The sequence below is a fragment of the Myotis myotis genome, unplaced genomic scaffold (genome assembly GCF_014108235.1).
Source record: "Myotis myotis isolate mMyoMyo1 unplaced genomic scaffold, mMyoMyo1.p scaffold_m19_p_1, whole genome shotgun sequence".
In the NCBI taxonomy this organism is placed as follows: domain Eukaryota; kingdom Metazoa; phylum Chordata; class Mammalia; order Chiroptera; family Vespertilionidae; genus Myotis; species Myotis myotis.
Window position 1 is genome coordinate 158,541,793 of NW_023416313.1, and position 23,774 is coordinate 158,565,566.

Below are 23,774 nucleotides of genomic sequence, written 5' to 3' on the forward strand. Positions count from 1 at the left end.
ATTCCTTTTTTTTTCTTTTTTTTTGTTAATCCTCACCAGAGGCTATTTTCTCCATTGCTCCTGGAGAGAATGGAAGGGAGGGAGGGAAGAGGAGAGGGAGTGAAATAGGAAGAGGGAGAGAGGGAGAGAGGAAGAGAGGAAGAGAGAGAAACATCTATGTGAGAGAGACACATCAACTGGTTGCCTCTCGCAACCCAGGTACGTGTCTTCAACTGGGAATCGAGCCCTCGACCCTTTGGTGGTTGGGCCGATGCTCCAACCATTGAGCAATGCTGGCCAGGGTGAATTTATTCTTTTCCAGATCTGGAGGTCAGGCTTCTCACATCAATGTGTCTGTAGGGCTGCATTCCATCTGGAAGCTTCAGGGGAAATCTGTTTTCTTACCTTTCTAGAAGTCACCTGCATTCCTTGACTCATGGCCTCTTCCTTACATCATTTCAACCTCTTGGTTTGATTATCACATCTCCTCCTACTGACTCTGATCCTCCTGTCTCCCTCTTATGAGGACCTTATGGTTCCATTGGGCACACCTGGACGATCCAGAATAACCACCCTATCTCAAGATCCTTAATTTAATTACTTCTGCAAAATCCTTTAAACATGTTAGGGTAACATATTCACAAGTTCTGGGTATCGGGCGGGGGGAGGCTACCACAGAAGTTATTGCATAAGTCCAGGTGCTAGTACACTTGGAATCAGATTAGGGTATACAGCAGGTCCTCAATTAACTTTATTTTGTTCAACATCATTTCATTATGTTGATGACATGCCCTGGGAACTAAACTCTGGTTTATATAAATTAGCCTATGGTAAAATTGTTTTCATTACAGGTCATTTTGCTTAAAGTTGCAGAACCTACAGACAACCTTAAGTGAAGACACTGTAAAGTCAACAGGACTGTCATTCAATTGGATAAGAGCATTAAGAGGAAAAGAGAAATCAGGGCTGTCTCATAGGTTTTTTATTTGAGCAACTGGATGGATGGTGGTGCCATTTGCTAAGATAAGGAAGACTTAGGAAGTTAAAAGCTTTTGCTTTTGTTTTCACGAAGAATAAAAAAAGGCCTTAAAAAAAAAAGGCCTTGATATTCCACCCTTTGAGTTACAACTATTATAACAATTGAGAGGGAGGCAAGAGTGGGAGTGGGATGAAGAATTAATTAGGAAGGGTTCGATGGCTGCAAGTCTAGTCCATTTAGTCTTTGTACTGGAAGGGCTCATCACCAGTTTCGTTGAGAAGACCCATGCAGATGAGGGCTTCTGTCAACCCCGAAAAGGGGTGCCTGTCTTCAAAGTAACCCTTCTCCTCCTGGCCCACAGCCCGAGAATACGGATGCTAGTGCCACAGTGGGCCACACCAGCAAAAAATCAGTTGATGTTGGAGGTTTTCTTGAATCCTCTTAGGTTCCAGGCATTGTCTCACCCCCCCTTGGGATCATAGGCTCCGATGAGGTCCTGGTGTTGCTTGCTCAGCCTCTGGAAGGACTCCTCAATGTACTTCAGACCGTTTTCCTCTCGAATGACCTTGGTGCTGAAGTTGGTGTAGCTGTCCACACCATTCCAGCTCCCAGGAATGGGCTTAGGATCAAAGGTTGCTATCACTCCAAATCTTCACACTCTTAGTGCAAGATTCCATCAGAGTCCTATCTGGGATTTCCACTGAGTGGGCATGACCTCAACGTTTGGCCCCTTGGTCTTGATGCCAGCTTATGAGCAGGCTGGGTAGTGAATCTCCACAATATCCCTGCCATAGGCTCTGTCTGCTCCCACCCCACAGTAGTATGGTCCCTGGGGCCCAAGGAAGCCATTGGAAAGTCAACCAAAGGAGTATATTCCTGCTTCATTCCAAACCAGGAGTGCTGATTACTCACTATGTCAATTATCCCTTTACAGGTATGCCTTAAATTGGTCTCTGCAGGCTTTCATTTGTACTTGAAGACTTCACAGAACACCAGCTTGTTGGGATCCTTGTGGAAAGCGTCCTGAAACATCCAGCAGGGACAAGATACATATCACTGTTGGAGTCTTCAGACTGTAAAGTACTAGAGCCATCAAAATTCTACTCGGGCGCCCTGACCAGTTCGGCTCAGTGGATAGAGCGTCGGCCTGCAGACTGAAGGGTCCCAGGTTCGATTCCAGTCAAGGGCATGTACCTTGGTTGCAGGCACATCCCCAGTAGGGGGTGTACAGGAGGCAGCTGATCGATGTTTCTAACTCTCTATCCCTCTCTCTTCCTCTCTGTAAAAAATTAGTAAAATATACTTTTTAAAAAATTCTACCTGGGCAACTCTTCTGTACCCTTGGGCTCACTGTCCAAGGTCAGGGTCTTGCATCGCAGGCCTTCTCCAGTATCATCAGTCCGGACATACATATCACCCGTAGGCAGGCACATGTACACCTCCTTGATGCCTTTGTTCAAGCGGGAACTCCCCGAGGTGGAAGGTGTTTGGGGGACAAGTAGGCGGCAGGCAGGTAGGTCGTGAGAGTGAGGTGCGGGGAGAAGAGAGGAGGCCGGAGGTGCTGCTCAGATGCTCCATTCTTCTCCCAACCTTGGCTCTGCCAGGAAGTAAAAAGTTTTGTAAAAAAGATGAAAAGTTTTTGTTTTGGTGAAGTAATATCTGAGATGCCTATGACATGTGTAAGTGGAACTATCAGGCAAGCAGCTGAATATACAAGTTTGGAGCTCGGTGGTGCGGTAAACACTATAAAAAATTTGGAGAGTCATTTCCATATGCCACGGGACTCACGCAGACTGGAACAGTCTGGTGAAAACCCCTCCTATGGGGCTACTAGCACAGGACCACTCTGCCATGACCACCACTAGGAATAATCTCTAACGAGCCGTAGGCTTTGGAATTTCTAGAAGTCAGAGTCTTTGTTGGGAGTCCCAGATTGGTCAACATCTAAGTCCTGAGGGCAGATAGAGGGTAACCCCTCCGACCCTTTTATTTTCTTTGCCTTTCATCAAAAACTACACAATGGGAGATTACAAATAGCTTCAGATCCTGGAGAACCAAAACCCAGCAGAGGTCTGCTACAAAAGGTCATCAGCTTAGGATGAGAAGTGGGCTGAGGGTGTTGAACATTTGAAAGAAACCATGAAATCCTCAGAGAACAAACATATTCGAGATGTGGTATCAGATTGCCAGAGAACATCAGAGCCGGCTTGATATTCATGGTCATGAATTTAAGTGGAACCACTTGCAGTGCTTGTGGGATCTAAGGGTTGGCCTAAATCAGCGGTTCTCAACCTGTGGGTCGCAACCCCTTTGGCGGTCGAACGACCCTTTCACAGGGGTCGCCTAAGCCCATCCTGCATATTACATATTTACATTATGATTCATAACAGTAGCAACATTACAGTTATGAAGTAGCAACGATAATAATTTTATGGTTGGATCACAACATGAGGAACTGTATTTAAAGGGCCAGAAGGTTGAGAACCACTGCCTTAGACAGTTTCTGAAGGTTTAAATCTCTTTATCAGCAAAATGGCAATAATACTTCACAGATGTTATCAAGATTTTACAAAATGCTATAATTGAGACTCTTAGGCATGCTCTAACATGGTAAATATGGATACTTACATTTAAATAATTAAAATTAAATAAAAGAAAAAATTCAATTCTTTAGTCCCACTAGCCACATTTCAGAGATTCAATAACTACATATATCTTGGCTAATACAGAAATAGAGTATTTCTGTCATCACAGATTCTACTGGACAATGCTACTGTGGATACCATAACATTGGGGCTGGCACATAATGAATTCCCAATAAACAGTGTTATTATTTATGGACCAGCCCCCTTCCGTCATTTGGATACCACCTTCTTTTTTCCTTTGTAAAATATATTTTTATGGATTTTAATGAGAGAAAGGGAGAGAGATAGAGAGATAGAAACATCAATTGACTGCCTCCTGCATACCCCTTACTGGGAATTGAACCTGCAACCCCCACACATGCCCTGATGGGGAATCAGAACTGTGACCTCCTAGTTCATAGGTCGTTGCTCAACCACTGAGCCACACTGGTCGGGCAAAGATACTGTCTTCTTGATTTTTGCTAATCTAATACCACCTGTATTATTAGTTAATATTTTTCTTCAAGTTGGCTCATTTTACACTTAAGGAAGTTTATTTAATATCATTGTCATAAATGAAAAAAACAGCATCATTTGCCATAAAAAGGAATCATAAAAATCAGTACTATGAAACAAAATAATGTGGCGTGAATGAATAAAGTAATAATGAAGCAAGTCAATTTTTAAAAATAGAGATCCAAAAATAAATTCCCCAATGAGGAAAACAATGGATTGTTAATGATCAGTCCGGAATAAAGACAGCTCAGTGAACAATGAAACTGAGAGTCTATGTTAAAAAGACATGGTTAAATTTTGTCAAAAACACAAAATTCTGCCTTGCAGTTAGGTTGGTGGCTTTTGGCCCTTGGAGCAGAGGAGTATGTGAGGCAGGAAGCTGGGTCCCAGTCTCCAAGTTACATGGACCAGACACCTTTTGGCCTCTTCTCCTGCACTCGCCCTAAGAGAACTGGGAAATGAAAATATCTCCCAAATCCCCTCCCACCTCCTGGGGCCTTCGGCAAAGGCCTAGGCAGCACTGAGTGCAGCACCGAGCCCCCCAGCACAGAACACCTGCGTGTACTTGCCCAGCCTTAGGCCCAAATGTGGGCCTGCTGCAGGCTGACCTGGGAGGAGAGAACACCCCGTACTCCTCAGAGGCCTGGGGCCTCAGGGCCTGGAGAAGTGTCCGCTTGTATCACCTAAGATCATCTCTCCAGAATGCTGTGGCCATACATGTCCTTTCCTTAGGCAGAGTACGATTGAATTTATTAGGTTTTAATTAGGGCTAGGGTTTGAATTAGGTCAAAAGGTCTTATTTAGATACGGGTTGATTAACTTACAGCTGTGGTTACTCGAATGCAATTAAGCTTTGCAGTGTCTGGACTACAGTGATGGTTATAAACACAGATGCCGCCTGGCTGCCTGGGTTTGAGTAACAGCTCTACCTCTCCTTGCCTAAGTGACTGGAGGCAAATTACATGGTCTCTATTGAAAGGTCACTTTTTTTAAAAAAGGTGAAATGACTCTCACACACATATTTAAGATCTATTTACTTTATTATTAATCAGGGAACCAGAGAGATGCTACAACTCATTCAAGGTGAATTCAAAGAACAGACCATTTATAGGTCCGGAGTATTGAAATGAATGTATAAATGGAAGCAAAATTGAATTTCTCACAAGAGAGGAAGGTTGAACAGAATTCATTTGCATATGCATAGACTGAACCTCAGCACCGCCATTGGTCTCTCCAACCTGCGGGTTGCAAACTAGTTTAAAGACCAAGAAAAGCTATAATCAGATGGCACCGGAGGGTGTGCTCAGTACATGGTTTTTCACTGCAAACACCTGCTAATTTTTTTTATTCCAAATTCACTTAAATCCTTTGGTCTTTTAGTTCCCTCGTCTATAAAATGGGGACGTAATTCAAGTGCCTACCCTGTGAATTGGGGAGAGGTAAGTGAGCTAAGGTAGGCACCCTAGTGCCTTAGATTGGAGTTGGCGGTTCCCTTTTCACTTTGTCAAGAGGGATTCGTTCTACAGAAGCAGGTCACGATGATACAAGCATGGATGAGTGCCCACCTTGCCAGATGCTGTGCTGGTTTCCAGTGTCACCCTGAGGGGCACCGAGGGTCCTGAACTGCCTCCCTGTAGGCCCAGTGTGCTGCCGTCAGGGTCAGCTCAGGGTGAAGGAAGAGAGGGAAGGTGTCATTAAAACAGAAGGGAATGACATGGCAGACCCCCTGGGTCTGTGGGACGTGGTTAGCTCTGGTGGCAGCATCCTAGAGAAGGCCACAGGGGAGGCCAGAGGGAACTGAGGGTGTGTCCTAGACATCTGGGTGCTCAGAATGAGAGAATAACCTCCCCGTAGCCATGGCAACACATTCCTTAAGCTGAATCCACCAGACACTCCCAACGAGCAATTCCTTTATTCTTCGTATCAGTCAGTCAAGGCACAAGCATTCACTGTGTATCTTCTTGGGAGATGCAGGGCCGCAGGGACTTCTGCTTCCCACGCCCCCAGGATGAACTCCCAGGTTTAGATCCCAGCCCTAGCGGCCTGGAGCCGCCTGGCGAGAGCACTGGACTGGGAGTCAGGGGGGCTCGGGTTTGCCTCTTGTCCCTTACTTTGAGCTAGGTACTTACCTGCAGTTTCCTCCGCCTAGTGCCTACCCCAAAGGGTTGTTGTCAGGTTTCAGTGAGATGATCTTTGTAAAGGGCTCACGGTAAGCACCAAATAGATGTATTTCTTTTATGTGTCACCATTATGTTATAGACTTAGGCCAGATTGCTAAAATTACTTCCACGTGCAAACTTCTGAGAGCTACTGCTTCTCAGCCCCCGGCCCCGCCTGGGGGCCCTAGGGAAGTTACTGGAGCTCACGAGTGTCAGTGGTTGGCACTGGCCTTCCCTTTGCTCACAGAGAAATAAGGAAGTAGATAATACCACCATGTCCCCCCTCCAGGCGGGCACCTCAGAGGCGGGCGCGCCGGCCGAGCCCCGCCTGCAGTGCTCCCTGCGGCCGGCAGGGGACGCCCTGACCTCGCCGGACAAGCGCAGCCGCGGGCCGCCCGTCTTCCCAGATCTTTTGTCCCATTACCTGGGACCATACCAGTATCCAAGACTCTGGTCATTATTTCTCAAAGTCATTTCTGCTGTGGCTAGAAGTTTCTGGGTGACGGATATTGTCATTCATTCCATCATTGAGCGAGGACTAAACAAGCACCCACTCGTGCCAGGCGCACTGCGCTAGGTGAGGGGTCACGGGAAGCTGACTGAGATCTGCATTAGAGGAGGAACTGATTTTTTTTTTCTCAGATAATAATAGGTGGCTTATATTTTTAAGAATTTACTAAGTGCCAGGCTCACTTCTAGTGCTTTAAGAACCTTCTTTTTTTTTTTTTTTAATATATTTTATTGATTTTCTACAGAGAGGAAGGGAGAGAGACAGAGAGTTAGAAACATCGATGAGAGAGAAACATCGATCAGCTGCCTCCTGCACATCTCCCACCGGGGACGTGCCCGCAACCCAGGCACATGCCCTTGACCGGAACCGAACCTGGGACCCTTCAGTCCGCAGGCCGACGCTCTATCCACTGAGCCAAACTGGTTTCGGCAAGAACCTTCTTTCTTGAACCCTCGTAAGAGTCATGTGCAGGGAATGTTGTTTATGTCCGTTTTCTGGACAGAGACACTGAGGCACCAGAGGTGACACAGCAAGGTGCCTCTGGTCACACAACCAGTAAGGGGTGGAGTGGAGATCGGAACCTGGGTTCACCCACTTTAGAGCCAGCCCCATGCTGCGCTGCTTCTGCGCCCCGAGAAGAGCAGCAAACAGCACAGCCTGGGAGCCCAGGGCCTGTCAGGTGTCCAGGGAGGGGGTGGGACATGTAGGAGAAGGTGGGAAGTTGGGAACGAGGCCTGGGCAGAGCAGAAAAGCTGGGGAGTCCACCTCTCATCTTTCTCTCCCGCCCTCTTGGTATGGAGCCACGTCCAAGGCCCTGTGCCCCACCGTCCCAGCCACACCCGCACACTCCCACCCCCGCACAGGCCTTTCCAGCCTCCCGGGTCCTTAGTTCTCGGATTCTAGGCCCCCCACCTGCTGGCTGTCTCTGAAGGAAAGTCACTTCTTCAACCCCGATGAGCCTCCATTTCCTCAACTGTAAAATGGGTGTGTCTGCCTCACACTGCTGTGGGTTGTCATAAGTGCGAAAGCATGGTGCAAGGCCAGGTTTCATTGTCATTTTCCCCTCCTACTCAAGTACAAATATTCCATCCTCCAAAACCCCCTCTTCTCCACCCCCACCAAACCCCAGCTCACTAACCTCAGCTCACTGAGCAGAGCAACCATCTGGGAGCCAAACCGTGCTAACAGGCTCATGACAAATGGTTACATATGTCACACGCACGCTCCATTTTTGGAGGCAACTTAGGCAATTTTAAACAAAGAAAGGACTCTGAAGGTGGGCTTTGGGGAGATTAAAAGGAGTTCTCAGTACCCCACAGACTGCACCCCATCGTATATACACAAGTCAGCGTGCACAGAGCCGGGCTGTGGCACTCATGAAACACCCGTGGTCTTTAACAGGCCTTCCCCTGCGATGAGTTTCTTCCTCGCTGAACCTCGGGAGGAGAGGGGTTACCACACCCCATATTGTATGAGGGAAACTGAGACCAAGAAAAGCAAGTGTGGTTGTCGTTCAAACTGTCCCGCGGAGGCTGGAGGCCTGGGGCACGAAGGACTCTGCCCCCAACAACAACAACAGCAACAACAAGAACTCTGTCCTCTTCCTGGCTGCCTTCCCCGCTTCCATGGGCAGCGAGTGGGAGGAGGGGACCCTTAATTCATGATGACTAGGGGTCCCAAAATTTTAAATTTCCTGCCTGGAAGTCAAGGACAGGAAATTATAAAGCCAGAGTTTCTGTACAAATTACCCAGGTGCCCTAACTCCCAAAAGTCACAGGTGCTGTTCATCTCTTAGCCTCTGTCATCATTCATTCTTCATTGTCCAAGGAAGCCACTCCACAAATGGCTCTGAGAGACCAGCAGATGTCAAGTTACGCGGGGAACCTAGACAGACACAATGGACAGATTCCCGTCAGATCGGAGCCAAGTCCTGGTAATAACATCCATGAATCACGGACTTCAGTGAGTCACAACATCAAGCTGCAAGAAGCCTTTACTGCCTGGTTACTGGCAAGTAAGAAAAGTGAGTGAGACCCAAGAGGGAACGTGACTGGCCCCGGGTCACAGAGCTTGCTAGTGGCAGGGTAAAGGCTGGAAGCCTGAGCCTCAGGCCCATGTACTTTCCACTGCCCTTCACAGCCCTCGGAAAGCCCCAGGGCCTGGGACAGAGGGTGTAAGGAAAAGCATAGGCCCCTCATGATTAGCCCAGGGCAGCTCAGGCTCTCCTAGCAGGTCGGCTCTGTGTTAGCCTCTGCCCTCCCTTGGGAAGGAAAGAGCCTGGCGTCCATCCTCACACCCCAGGCACCAGGACTCACAGTAGAAGATATAGGAGGCAGCTTCCTGCTTGGCCCTCATCCAAGGCCATTTCACAATAGGGGGAAGAGCCTGGGCTGAGAGTCCCGGGTTACTGCTCACTCCACCCCCACCCCAGCCCCTCTCAGATCCCCCGGGTAGAATTAGCTAGGGCCTAGGCCCTACCTGAGATTGGGGGTAGAGGAGAGAGCAAGGCTGGAGAGGCCCCATTGAGCGTGCTCTGTGAGTGGTGCACTGGAGTGGACCTGGGGGAAGCCTGGCAAGTGCCCACCATCCTTCCCTTTCCCTTGCCATCCACCTGCCAGCATTCACATGTAGGAGTTCTTTGTCGGACAAGGGCTGGTCCACTCCGGTCAGCCCCATAACACTCACTGTTAGTCAGAGGGGGCCGGGGAGCAGGCTTGGAGAGGGGCAGGCCTTGGTCAGCTTCCTGTAATGAGGCAACGTGACTGCAGGCAGAATATTCTGGGGAGGGAAGCCCCTGTCGTCGTCCTCCCCCTCCCAGCCTGGCCTGACTGACATTCAGGCAGGAACTAAGACAGAGGCATTGGGACATTCGGTGAGGTTTTATTTTCCCCCACAATAGGGTCAGCTCTAAGCTCAGCTCTGTAAGGGATCTTCTTTGAAGTAGGAGGTAGTGGTTAGGGACCCAAATTTTCCTGTCATAAAGTCTTCAAGAGGAGACAAAGCAAACCCAGGCGAAATGTCAAACCACAACACAAGGCAGCGTGAGACCAGCCCACGTTCTCAGGCTGGACAATCCTCGGGCAGGGGCAAGTCACTGCAGGCAAGGCTGAGGGGGCCCCAAGCATGGGGAGCCTTCACCTCTGCAGAGCTGGTAGGAAAGGTCTTCCAGGCAGGGAAGGGAAGATGGGCAGCAATGAACATGCACTTGCAGGGGACGAGATCCTGTTTGCACAGCAATGAAGCTGGGAATGTGCCTGGTCCTTCCTCAGCTCTCACCTGTTAACTCGGTCTTCCTCTGTCCATGGGAAGCCACTGGCCCAGTGAGGCAGGTGACCATGTGGAGAGCTAGGCAGGGGCAAGTGGGTGTCAGGGAGCTCAGCGCCTGGGTGGAGGAGCCCTCTGACAACAGGAAGCAGCTGCAGCAGGCTCCAGGGCGGTGATGGTGTCTGTCACTCTCCACCCTGGCTGCAGCCCCTGCAGAACAAACTGTTCTTCGAGAAGCTCTGGGACAAAGGGCCCACACCTGCTCCCCAGGTCGGTTTGGACAAGCCCCCATCAGCACAGGCGGGGAGCCCAGCAGCTTCCCGAACCGCCCGCCTCCTCCTAACCCTGAGCCTGCTGCAGTTTACTGCGTCAGTGAAACACAAAACAAGAGCTTTCTTGGAGGGTGGGGGGTACAGCAGGGACTGATCCTTCCTAAAGACCTCGTCCCTGGTCCCAAGCTCTGAACTGAGTGGCGATGCTACAGTGGTGTGGCTTTGCAGAAACGGCACTGGATCAGAAGTCAAAGCTCTGAGCTCTCATCTTAATTCTGCCACTAAAATGTGTGTGACCTTGAACAAGTCATTTCCCATTGGTGGGCTTCAGTCTCCTCCCTGGGGAGTTAGGATTGATAAGCTCCAAGGTGCCTTCCAGTTAAACATGTGAATCCAATGCCATGGGGTGGCTTTGAGGGTGCTAAAGTGCCTCTCAGGGGCTGGGGTAGCTGGGAGAGAAATTAGGATGAGAATCTGATCAAGGTCTAGATCAGCGGTTCTCAACCTGTGGGTCAGGGGTCGCCGAAGACCATCCTGCATATCAGATATTTACATTACGATTCATAACAGTAGCAACATTACAGTTATGAAGTAGCAACGATAATAATTTTATGGTTGGATCACAACATGAGAAACTGTATTTAAAGGGCCAGAAGGTTGAGAACCACTGGTCTAGATGAAATGGAATTAGATTCCATTTAGAACCTGAGATGGGTTTTGTTTCCCCAGACCCCCATGATAAAGAGACATGGGTCTGTTGAACTGAGAATACCTTAAGGAAGAGATAATTATATGGAAGAAGATTCCCCAAGAATTATTGAAGAGCTAGAATCCTTCCAGATACTTTAAGGTCATTCCTCAGTCACAACCCCCCTCCCCCCAAGTTGGAGTGAATTAGGAGAAGGGGCTTGCTTGAGAGCCGAGAGCCGGGTGTCATCATGCCAGGAAGGAAAGATCCCATCCTTCGCAACGTTCTTCCTCACTTAAGCTGCTCCTTAAAATTCCTTCAGGTGGGGACCAAGCCTGTCATGCCACAGTCATAGCTAAAACTGGACACAACCATTTAAATTCTTTCTTTCTAGGACCCAGGATGTGCTGGGAGAGGCTTTAAGAGGGGCGGGGCTGGAAGAGGCAGGGAAGGTGGAGTTCAGAATATCACAGGAGCCAGGCTTTTTCTGAGGTCAGATCTAGGCCAGGCAGCTCCGACCCGTTCCCTGTGGGCGGTGATACGGCAGACGGCCGTGGGCATCATAAATGCCGCTGGTTCACTTTCTGAAACCCCCTACATTTGTCTCCCAGGCCAGCAGCCCTCGAGCAGAGGAGCCCAGTTTAACTCCTCTGGGTCTACTACCCACTCACCTTCCAGTGGGGTGGGGGAGCAGCCTAGCCTCCCGCCAGATTCCCCACGTGGTTTAGGTGAAATGGACTCTGTCTGAAAGGAGCCACAACCCTAGGCCCTCGGGAGGCAGCTGTAGCACCGGGCGGAGGGTGTGGGGTGGAAGGGAGGGTGAGAATAAGAAGGAGAGGGAACAAGCCAGTCTCCATTGGCTTTCAGGCTACAGGGCTGCACGCTGCCAAGACCATTGTTGGCAAAAAAAACTAAGGGAGAGGGGGAACTGGCCAGACCAAGCCTATGTGTGCTGCTTCTCAGCTGCAGCCCAGAGCATTCAGACCGGGCTTGGCATGCTCCCGTGTGTGTGTGTGTGTGTGTGTGTGTGTAGGCAAACATGCACAGCAAGAGGGAGAGTGTGTGCGTTGGCCTGAGTGAGCACTGGCAATCACAACAGAGAAGATGCCAAAACTCTGTATTTACCATCAAGGTCAACGGTGCCGGGAGATGCATAGCCAGAGCCCACCTCCCACCCCTGCCCATCCCAAGACACTGCTTCTCACAGCGCACAGGAAGAAGAGACGGGGAGAGGTCTGTGGCTGGAGCTTCATCTTCAAGGCGTGCTCTGCCGGGCCCGCGGCCTTCCTCACTCCCATGCAGCCTTCTCCTGCTAGTTAAGGCGCACTGAGTAAGCAGCTCCTTTGCACAGGGCCCTCTCCAGCACCTCGTTCCTTCCCTCAAAACAGAGGCTACCTGGCAGGAGGGGAAAATTCATGCAGACAAGGAGGAGCTTCAAAGCAGCACTCCTATCCCTGGCTGGTGGCTCAATGGTTAGAGCGTTAGCTCTCGGACTGAAGGGTCTCGAGTTCGATTCCTGGTCAAGGATACATACCTGAGTTTCCAGTTCAATCCTCAGCCTCGGTTGGGGCAACCAACCAATGTTTCTTTTTTTCTCTCCTCCTCCTCCCTCCCTTCTATTCTGTCTAAAAATCAATGGGAAAAATATCCTCGGGTGAGGATTAACAAACCACAACAAAAAAAAGCAGGACCTCTAGTTTCAACTTGTGAAAGAGGTGGGTTTGAAGGAGAGAAAGGATTTGGAAAAACTGAGGCCAGTGGACCAGTGGTCATGGAAGGGGAGGAGACATTTCAGGCACAAAAAAGGGGTTAAGCTTGTCATTTATAGGAAAGATTATAAGGAACACTTTTTGGTTTTACTGACACATCACTGACACCAACTGAGTCAGACCAATCGAACCGTTCTGCAGTTAGCACCCCGAGTCAGCATCAGGTCCCACAAATTAAAGGACAAAGTCCTCAAGAAGACTGCCCTTACTTCCAACGCCAGATGCAAATGGGGTCCCCAGGCCCCCACACTTCTGTCTGACTTGGCTCCCACTACCCCCCTTCAGGTTCCGTAATTTGCTAGAATGACTCTCAGAACTCACTAAAAGTGCTGTGTTTACAACTAGAGTGTTACTGTAACACACAACTCTGCAATGGCCCAGGGGAAGAGGCATACAAGAAAGGGCTGGGGGGAGGGGCTGCCGAGCTTCCATGCCTTCTCCTCAAGGCATCAGGTGTGTCACCCTCCCAGCACATCAGTGTTCACCAACCAGGAAGCTCTCTGAGTTTCAGTGCTGGCAATTGTTATACGGGGTTTCATTCCATAGGCATGATTGATTCCATCGTTGACCATGTGATTGAACTCAGTCTCCAGGCTCCTCCTCCCCTCAGAGGTTGGAAGTAGGGTGGAGATGAAATTTCCAACCCTTTAATCACTCTGGACACCTTCCCACAGTCCTTCTGGGTGGCCAGCCCCTTGCTTGAAACTATTTTAAGGGTCCACCTGAGTCATCTCATTAGCATAAACTCAGGGATGGTTTAACAGGGCTCTATGGACGTCATAGCTGGTTTGGGTCAGTGCATAGAGCATCAGCCTGTGGACTGAAGGGTTCCAGGTATGATTCTGGTCAAGGGCACATACCTGGGTTACAGGCTAAATCTCCAGTAAGGGGTGTGCAGGGGCAGCCGGTCAATGATTCTCTCTCATTATTGATGTTTCTCTCTCTCTCTCTCTCTCTCTCTCTCTCTCTCTCTCCCCCCCTCTCTCTTCCTTTCTGAAATCAATAAAAATATTTTTAAAAAGTAATCTATTATAATAAAAGCATAATATGCTAATTAGATTGGACAGCTGAAAGACGTTTTGGACATCATTCTGGACGTCCTTCCAGACAAAGCCGTGGTGGCGGGGGGCTGAGGCAGGGGCTGTTTAGGGGCGATCAGGCAGGCTGGCAGGCGAGCAGTCAGGGGTGATCAGGCAGGCAGGTGAGTGCTTAGGAGAGATCAGGCAGGCAGGCAGAGTGGTTAGGGGTGATCAGGCAGGCAGGCAGGCGAATGGTTAGGAGCCAGTGGTCCCGGATTGCGAGAGGGATGTCCAACTGAGGGATCAGGCCTAAACTGGCAGTTGGACATCCCCTGAGGGGTCCCAGATTGCAAGAGGGTGCAGGCTGGACTGAGGGACCCCTTTGCCCCCATGCACAAATTTTGTGCACCGGGCCTCTAGTAATAAATAAAGGGCTCTATGGATAACAAAAGACACTGCTATTACTCAGTGCTAGGAAAGGGGAACAAAGATACTGTGGTAAAGAAGGGGGAACTGAGGATGGAAAGGTAGGATGGGACGAATTTATAAGGTCAGAAATGGATGGGTAAGAGGAGAAGGAATCACTGGCTCCCTCCTAAGGAGGTGGAGGCAGAGGGAAAGCAGTAGAGACAACTCCCTCACTTTAGTATCTTGGTAGAATCTCTCACCCTTTTTAGTGTTTAATTTCCTCCCAGGTGTTTCATCCAGAAGGAGGAGTCATCCCCTAGTCTCTGCTTTGGCTCCAAGGCCCCCAGGACTTAGGTCCACCTTCCCCCAACTCAGCCTATTGACATCCCCCCAGTTCAAATGCCATCTCCTTCCAGAAGCCTTCCCTGATTACTCCAGTGAGGAGTGAACCTGCCCTAAATTCCAAAGCCCCTTGGGTCAGTCAGTCTCTTACTGCCCTATACTGTGACTCATATTCTTATATTCCCAATTTGATCCTAAGCACCTTGCCTTTCCTCATCCTGCTTCGCTCAGAAGAACCAGCACTGTGTGTTTTGTAGAACATCTGTGAGCTCTCTGCAGACATCCATTGCTATCATTGGCCTCTTCTCTGTCCCTGAGAACTTGGCGCCTTCCCTCAGCAGAGCACGCCTCTCCCTGTCTCTCTGAATAGAGTGTGAATGTCTCTCTCTTTGAAGAGTGTGACCGTCTATCTTTGTGAATAGTGTGAATGTCTACTCCACCGGACTGATCCTCCAGGGCAAGGACATGTCTACATTCCAAGCCTGCGCACAGCCCGACAGGCGGTGGGGCTCGGACATGTGTGCAGAATGAACTCAGTTCCTCCTAGAGAATGTTACCTCTCTCACATTTAGGAGCGATCAAGAGAGGAGAGGATGAGTTATATTGGGGGGAGGGGGCAGCTCAAACAAGGGCAACGCTAGCCTTTCCCACAGAATCCTGGGCCTCCTGGCCCTCTTGCCAGAAGACTGCTCTTGGTGGGCACTCCACCCCAGCAGGCAGGTGGACGGCAGGGTGAGAAGCCAGACTGGCCCGGGCAGACTGGCCAGCAGATGGGCAGCGTTAGCACCACAATACGCCCTGGGGACAGGCATCGCTGAAAGGAGCCTTTCGTGTGAAAGCGTTCCCCTTGAATGGCTTCCAGCCCCTTTGACAACCCCAGAGCAATGTCCAAACCATAGTTTACTTGCCACTAATGGTTACCACTTGGAGGCCCTGGGCTGAGTGGGAACAGGTCTGCTCAGCCACCCGCTCCTCCCCTGAGGCCGGACCTAATCCTGCCTGAGGCGGTCCCCCAGGGGCGGAGGTGGGTGCCACAGCTGAGGATGAGGCTCCCCTCCACCTCCCTCCAGGCAGGGACCCATGACATGGACTCGCCCAGGGGAACGGAAGCCAGACATGAAAAGGGACATGATGCCCAAGGCTTCTCAGTGGCCTCCGAAGCTGGCCCAGAGTCAACAACGGTGCCTTGGTCTCTTTCTGCAGGCGTCAGGGTCTCAGGGCCTCTCGGGCAGGGGTTTGTCGCTCCCTGGAGCACAAGTTCTTTGACTTTTCTGTGGCCAGGTACCCACCCCATACTCCCCAGAGTGGTGCCCGGCCGCATGGGGAAGCCACCATTTGGGAATGGAAGAAATGGAGACCTGCTCCTAAGAAATAGTTAATCCTCTCCCCTTCCCCCAGGCCTCTTGCACCTGCAGGCTGCGGTGTGTGGTTTCCCACAGCTGCAGCTGGCTCTGCAGCAGCCCCCTCCCTTGGAGGGAACCCGAGAGGCCCCGTGGCCTGAGGCCCCTGGGAGGGGCTCCTCACCCTGGGTCCAGCTGCTGGGGGTGGCATGAGAGGGTCTTGCTGCCCTCCGACCTGGACCTGCCTCGAGGAGGGCTCCGGTTGAGTGGCCAGTCCTGGGAGGGGTCTGCTGGGCTTCTTGCTAAAGCTGAAGGCAGAGATTCCAGTTTGGGAGGTGGCCAGAGACCCCCTCCACAGGGCCTCTCAGCCCCTCCCTTGCTCCAACTTCAACTGGCTTCTGGAAGAAGGATGGCCTGCTAAGTGTGGGCTTGCCATGGCCCGGGGGAGGGGAGGGAGCGGAGCTCCTGAAGGAGAGGGTGAGCTGAGTGTGAGAAGTGAGTGGGAAGGCAGGAAGGAGCAGGAGGAAGTGAGATTTGGCGGGCCAGGCCTCTGTAGGTCAAGACAACCTTGAGCCCACGATGCTGGGACTCTGGTAGGCTCTGTTCTCTGTCCGTCCTAGAAAAGGGTAGGTTGTCGCCGAGTCTGCGCAGATTCCCAGTTGCCCTCTGGGCTAGGCATATGTGCTCAAGAGACACCTCTGAACACTGCTCATTCTGAGGCAATGAAGAAAAAGTGTGGGGTCTTCCCTGTGCGACATGGCCCGGGGACTTAGCAGGGCCCCCAGACTCAGCCCCTTGATAACAGCCTGCCCATTGCCCCACCTTTGGCCACGGGGCACACCCTGAAATCCCCCGGGAACGTGTGGTTGATGCTACATGGGGGGCTCCACCCCAGGTCACAGCCAAGAGATGATCACTTGGGTCCAGAGCCAAGGCTTGAAAGATGGAGGGATGGGCAGGCAGGAATCTGACAGGCACCCGGTGGTGACAGGGCCCGGGGCTCTGGCTAATCTCACATCCAGCTCCAGGCAAATTGCTTCAATTCAACACTTTCCCTGTGAGGCCCTGTGGCCGGCCTCCTGCTCAGGGCTTCGGGCCTCCAGTCTGCAGAAAAAGCCCAGCTCCCCTTGGAGATAACTCCCCCACCAGGATAGGAAGAGGGAGGGCAATTTGGCAAAGAGGCTTGAAAGGAAACAGAGCTACCCATCTGCAGAAACCCCTGAGTCAGATGTGGGGAGGAGGAAGGGAGGGCTCAAGCAGAAGCTGCAATTCGGTCCTCGTTCCCTTGCCTCAGGAAGAGCCCAGCTGCAAGGTGGCAGCCAGGCCGGGAGGAGGTAAGGGTGCGTGCTGGGCGGGCACTGAGCAAGCTTCGGTTTTGGCTCTCGTGTAACCTGACACTCTGAAAGGGGTATAACTGATGCCAACAGCTCTTGCCAGTGCCAGGAGTCCACTGTGTACTCCAGACTTGTGCTTGGCCCGTCCTCAGCAGCCCCACGTGGCCATGAGCACAGAGTGTGCCTGGGAGTTGGTTTGCCCTCAGGCACATGCAGCCAAAGCCCTTCAAAAGACCACTAAGCTCCTGAGAGAGGGGCTGATGAGACGGCCCAAGGGGATCCTGCCTTCACTGGGGTTCTGTTTTTGCTTTTGCTTTATTGCTGTTACACTCTAATTCAGCATTTACTTGTTATGATTGTCCAGACCCCAGGTGTCAAGAAAATTCCCGGAAATCTGTTGGGATGCCACAGATCTGGAGTACCGCCTTCTGATTTGTGACGTAAACAGCACTGGCACTTTCCTCCTTGCTCACATTCATCCATTTTGACAATTTTATATCAGTTTGGACTTTTTGCCAAGACTGAGCTGCTCCAAATCTGAGTTAGGACTCTTTCTACTCATACATTTATTTCATTTTTCATTCAACGAATATTTAGTGAGTGCCTACTGTGTGCCATCCACTGTGCTGATGTTGGGAATAAAACAAGGCCCATCCTAGGTCGAATGACAGGCCACACCCCAGATGTCACAGCCAACAACACAGAAGTTACTATCTGCACCCAATCATGACTACTGAGCACTTTCAATTTCTTGAAAGAAAGATCTTAGGGTCCTTAGAAGAGGAGCATCCCCACAAATAGGACTGTGATTTAAAAGTAATATATTTTTACTTATTTATTTTATTTTTAAATTTGTAATACAAAAACGACATGAAATCTCAATCAAGTTTCCTACTAACTTTTCCCTAAGATTCCATCTTTCTAGTATTTTTAAATGTAAATATTTTCTTAACTTTCCTCTTTATTACTTAAAAGGTAGTGTACTATAATCATTGACAGGAAACAGAGCTGAAACCCCTGAGTCAGATGTGTTTTTGTTTTTTGTTAATCCTCACCCAAGGATATTTTTTCCTTTTTTTTTTTTTTTTTTTTTTACAGAGAGTGAAAGGGAGAGGGAGGGACAGAGAGAAACATCAATGTGAGAGAGACACATTGATTGGTTGCCTCCTGCATAAACCCCGACTAGGGCCGGGGATCCAGCAACCAAGGTACGTGCCTTTGACGGTAATTGAACCCGGGACCCTTCAGTCTGTGTGCCAACACTTTATCAGTGGAGCCAAACCGGCTAAAGCATCATGGATTTTCTTGACAATATGTCCTGGGGATTGTTCTATATCTGCACAGAGAGGGTTTCCTATTTCTTCTTACAGCTGCAAAGTGTTCCTTGTTCTAAACCAGTCCTCTCCTGACGGCTCTAGGTGGTCAGTCCCCAACCCTTTGTCAGAAGGGCCAGGTGTGTACTTTCAGGTGTGAACAGGTACCCAGGGCTCAAAGGTTTGTGAGAGATATTCCACATGGTCCTCCATAGAGGCTGTGCCATTTCCATTCCCATCAGCAATGTATGAAAAGGCCTATTTTGCCACCAGGCTGAGATTTTTTAAAAAATATATATTTTTTATTAATTTCAGAGAGGAAGGGAGAGGGAAAGAGAGACAGAAACATCAATGATGAGAGAGAACCATTGATTGGCTGCCTCCTGCACACCCCCTACTGGGGACTGAGTGTGCAACCCGGGCATGTGCCCTTGACTGGAATTGAACCTGGGACCCTTCAGTTTGTAGGCTGATGCTCTATCCACTGAGCCAACCTGACTAGGGCCAGGCTGAGATTTTTAAAGAGAAAGGAAGAGGCAATATCAGGGCTCCACAAAAACAAGGTAAAAGAAGACCAAGTCCAGAGCAGAAGCCCAGAGCGTGGCTGATGATGGTGTACGGAGAGCTGAGGCCTGGTGTCTTCAGGCCATGGTGTTTTATTTGTGTTGGAGCAGCAACCCTCACAGGTGGTAAGTGGGGTACTCTTCCCTGGGGGAGCAAAGGGACTCCAGGAAGAGAATCTCTGAGGAAAGGCTGAGGGAAGGGGTAGCTGGTGTGTGGAGGTTGTGGGGGGATAGGTATGCATGTGGACCACAAAACCCAGCAGAAAAAGAAAATGGACGTGACAGGGCGGGCGTCATTAGACCTAGGGAAGAACTTGTCACTGTGAAGGTGTCTCACACTGTTTTAGGGGGTGGAAGGCCCTGTGGAAACTCCGCAGTGGGATTTCTGGGAGCATTGCCCAAACATTCGTGCAGCAAATGCCAAACGTCAACCATGTGCCCAGCTCTGATCTAAGTGCTGAGAATACAAGTGTAAACAGGATAACATCCTCACTCTGTGGAGGTCTAAAGGACGGGGGGAGGGGTCTGAGCCAGTAAGCAAATAAGTAAACAAACACAGATTATTTTTATAGTAAGGAGAAGGGGTAGGGATTGGCAGTGGGGAGAGGTTACGGAAAAGAGGAGGTGACATTTGGAAAAGAGGAGGTGACATTTGGGCAGACAAGACACCTGAGTCATGGAAAGGAGTGGCCTGTACACTGATCTGAAGGAGAGAGAAGGACAAGCAAGGGTTGCCTGAGGCTAAGGAGTGGGCCCTGCTCCCAGCACTGACATTGAGGCTGGAGGAGATGGGCTGGGAGGGGCTGGGGAGCCTCACATGGGCTCCAAACCACACAAGAAGTTTGGTTCTTATTTTAAGAATATCAGGAAAGCCCAGGACAGTGGCTCAGTGGTTAGAGCATCGGCCTGTGCACAGAAGGATCATGGGGTTCAATTCCGGGTCAAGGGCACATAACTGCCTTGCAGCTTCATTCCAAGTCCCAGTAGGTTGGGGCATGTGAAGGAGGCAACAGATCTCTCACATGGATGTTTCTCTCTCTCTCTGCTCTTCCTTACCTCCCCCCGACCCCTCCTCACTTCCAGTCTCTCTGAAAAAAAAAAAAAAAAAAAAAATCAATGGAAAAAATATTCTCAGGTGAGGATTAACAGTGAAACAATGAAAAAAGAATAACAGGAAAAAGAAACTGGTCACAAAGACACATATTACATGATTCTATTTATGTGAGATGCCCAAAACAGGCAAATCCATAGACACAGAAAGTAGATTCATTTCTCGAGGAGATGAGCCCAGGGCTGGCAGGGTTGGGAGGAAATGGGCAGTGACTATTAATAGGGGTGATGAGAATGTTCCCAAATGGATCATGGCAATAGTCAAACAATCCCATGAATATACCAAACAACTGTTGAACTGTACACTTCGAATGGGTGAGTCACAAGATATGTGAATTACATTTCAATAAAGCTGTTATTAAAAAAATGATAACAGGAAGCTGTTGTGCAGCTGTTTTAATCAGGGGAGTAACATTATCACTCAGGCTGCTGTCGGAGAATAAGCTGTAGGGAGGCAAGAGCAGAGGCCAGAGACTGCTGAGAGGCTACTGCAGTGGGCCAGGCAGGGGCTGGTTGCTTTGTGATGGAAATTAACGAGGAGGTCAGACTGGGTATATTTTGAGTTTGATGATGGATTGGATGTGAGGGGTAGAGGATAGTGATGATCTAGGCCACATGATGGCAATGAAGAAGACTGGAGGAAGAGTCAGATTGGGGGAGGAACAGGAAATCAGAACTCTGTATTGAACACGATAGGCTTCTGAGATGCCCAGCAGGCAGGGAAGATATCAAGATCAGGGTCACCACCGTGTAAATGGTCATATATGCTGAGGGCCAGCACTGCTATGAGGAGAGCTCCTGCAGGATCGAGCAACAGTCACCCATAGAGGAGGCCAATTTGTTAACACAGTCCTCTGTCCCTGTTTCACTCTTCCTCTCTCTCACTCCTGCTCCCTGGGTCACGTTCCCAGGTAGACAACTGACTTGTAAACCGTTGTCTCAGACTCTGCCTTTGGGAGATCCCATGTGAGATGCCACAGAAGGGTCCTTAAGAACAATGTCAGAGCTCAGCGGGGGGCAAAATAAGGATTCCTATCCAGGCAGGGGTTCTGGAGATGCTGTTTCATTCTCTACTCTGTTCCCCATTGCCTCAAGGAGTCCAACCCCAGGACGGCATTTAAAGTCACGGGCCTGGGTGGGATCTGACCAGGGAAAGACTGTAAATAGGAAGCAAGTCCCCACACCATGCGAACATTTAGAGACGAAGCACAGGAGGAGCCAGTGAAGGAGTCCTGGAGTCCAAATGGAGACGGTATTTCGAGGAGGAGCGATTTCTCTATTGTGCAAATGCTACTGAGAAGCTGAATGGGATGAGAGGAAACTGACTTTTGGATGTGCCAACAGGAGGTCATTGATGACTTGGACAAGTGCAGCTTCAATGGGGTGACAGAGACAAAAGCTTGGCTAGAGTGGCTGAGGGAACGGGGGTGAGCACGTGGGAGGAAGGAAACAGGGCAGCAGCTGAAGAGGCTATAGAGTCAAGGGAGAGTTTGTTTTAAAGATGAGAGAGATTACAGCATGTTTATATGCTGAAGGAGATGATCTGATAGAGAGGGGCAGTTGGATAGTGTGGGAAAGAGAAGGATGATTTTGGTCAGTCCTCGAGTAAGTGAAGGGATTGGGATCTGGTGTGCAAGTGGAGGTGGGGCTGGCTGGCCCGGATCCCGAGAGGAGGCCATGGGTTGTAGGAAAGAAGGGCAGAGAGTAGGACACAGATGTCGGCACCAGAGGAGACCTGATGGTGAGAAGACAGGTACTTTTCATATGATTGCATCTATGTCCTCACAGAAATAAGATGCAAGGTCCTTTGCTAACAGCAGGGAACAAGAGGAGGTGCTGAGAGTTGGAGAAGAGAGGAGAAGATGTGAAACAGTCATCTGGAAAGTGGGGCAGTGAATTTAGTAGAGAAACACAGTAGGATCACTGGGCAAGTTGAGTGCCCACTTGAGGTTTGTGGTCAGAAATGTAAAGTGCGGCTAGTCAGCATGATTGTGAGTTTTCCCCAGTGATGTTCAGCTACTCAGTGCAGGTGCAGAGAAGGTAGGGCATAGGGACTAAGCAGGGTCGAGGTGTCAGAAGAGTCCAACCAAAGGGAAAGGGCCTAGGGCATGGAGGGCTTGTACAAAAGAGTGGTAATTGTCCCAGGCCACAGAATCAAGAGGGAGAGGGAGGCTAATGAGGAGATGAGGGGACTGATGGACAGTGAAAGGGGTGAGCTCAGTGGCATGGAGGTCCCAGAGGAGACAGATTAGAGTGAAGGTAAGAGAGTAAATGAACTAAACACAGGAAGTGGTGGTCAGAAAGTGGAGGGTTTAGAAGAGCTAAGTTATAGGTTATGGCCATGGGAGTGGGCGTGAGGTGGGAAGAAGACGACTGTGGAGAGAGGAGGTCAAAGACCGTGAGTGGGAGGTGTTGGGAGGGTCATCGCCATAGCTGACCGTCCCTGCCCACTGCCTCTAAAATAGCTCTTTGATCCCCTGCCACACTACTTCACCTGCCTGTTTTCCCTTTTGCAGCATCTCTACCCAACATTACGTTATGCAGTGCTTATTTATTTGTTAATCATTCTTATCCCCATAAGAATGTAAGCACCTTGAGGGCTGGGACATTTTCTCTTTGATTTACTCGCGTACCCTCAATTCTAAGAATAATCCTGGCACTCAGTAAGTGCTCAAAAATACCTGTTGAACGAAAGACTGAATGTTAAGGTCTTAAAAAATAATGAAGAAGTGGTGGAAAAGAGGAAGATCATGAGTCGGGAACTAGATTATTCTGTGAATGAGTGGGACTGGCCTCAAGTATGGTACGTCTAGGAGGGACTGTGGCTGCTTTGGTCTGATGGCATGGCCTTCAGATGATATGGAGTTTTAGTGTGCGGAAGGAGAACATCCTAGAAATAGCCATTAGGAACAAGGAGGATAACTCCCCACCTCCAGACACATTGGTATGAGGGATGTAGAAGAAAGAAGTGGCCACTATAGGAGGTGGCTGCAAGAAAGTTATGTTTGGGGAATCAGAGAGGTTTTATTTAGAGCAGGAAGGTGAAGGAATGCTCAAAGAGAAGTTTGTGTGTGTGTGTGTGTGTGTGTGTGTGTGTGTGTGTGTGTGTGTGAAGATTTCAGAGAGGAAGGGAGAGGGAGAGAGACAGAAACATCAATGATGAGAGAGAATCATTGATTAGCCACCCTCTGCACTCCCCCCACTAGGAGCCGAGTCCAAAACCTGGTCATGTGCCCTGACCGGGAATCAAACTGTGACCTCTTGGTTCATAGGTTGATGCTCAACCCTTGAGCCACACCAGCTGGGCATATGGGGAGATTTTACTGATGATAAACCATGAGTTCCAGAAAGCAAAGTGAGAGGATTTGGGGATTGGGTCAGATTAGGGCATTTCATAGCTATATGGGAGTGAAAGTCATGGGGATGAGGATGGCTAAAATTCTCAGGCATCTGGTGGTGACTGGGGACATGAGGCCTCAGGGTGTGATGGGGTTATCCTGATGGTCTATCAAGGCAAGGTGGGTGACAGGTCTCATCCCAGCCCCCTCCTCCAGTCCGGGCCATTGGGTGGTATATGGCAGTGA

General features: G+C 49.9%; 1 pseudogene; it reads right to left on the bottom strand.

The window, feature by feature from the left end:
• Positions 1-1,018: 1,018 nt before the first annotated feature.
• Positions 1,019-10,105, bottom strand: LOC118674775 (annotated as a pseudogene).
• Between the last annotated feature and the right edge of the window lie 13,669 nt (positions 10,106-23,774).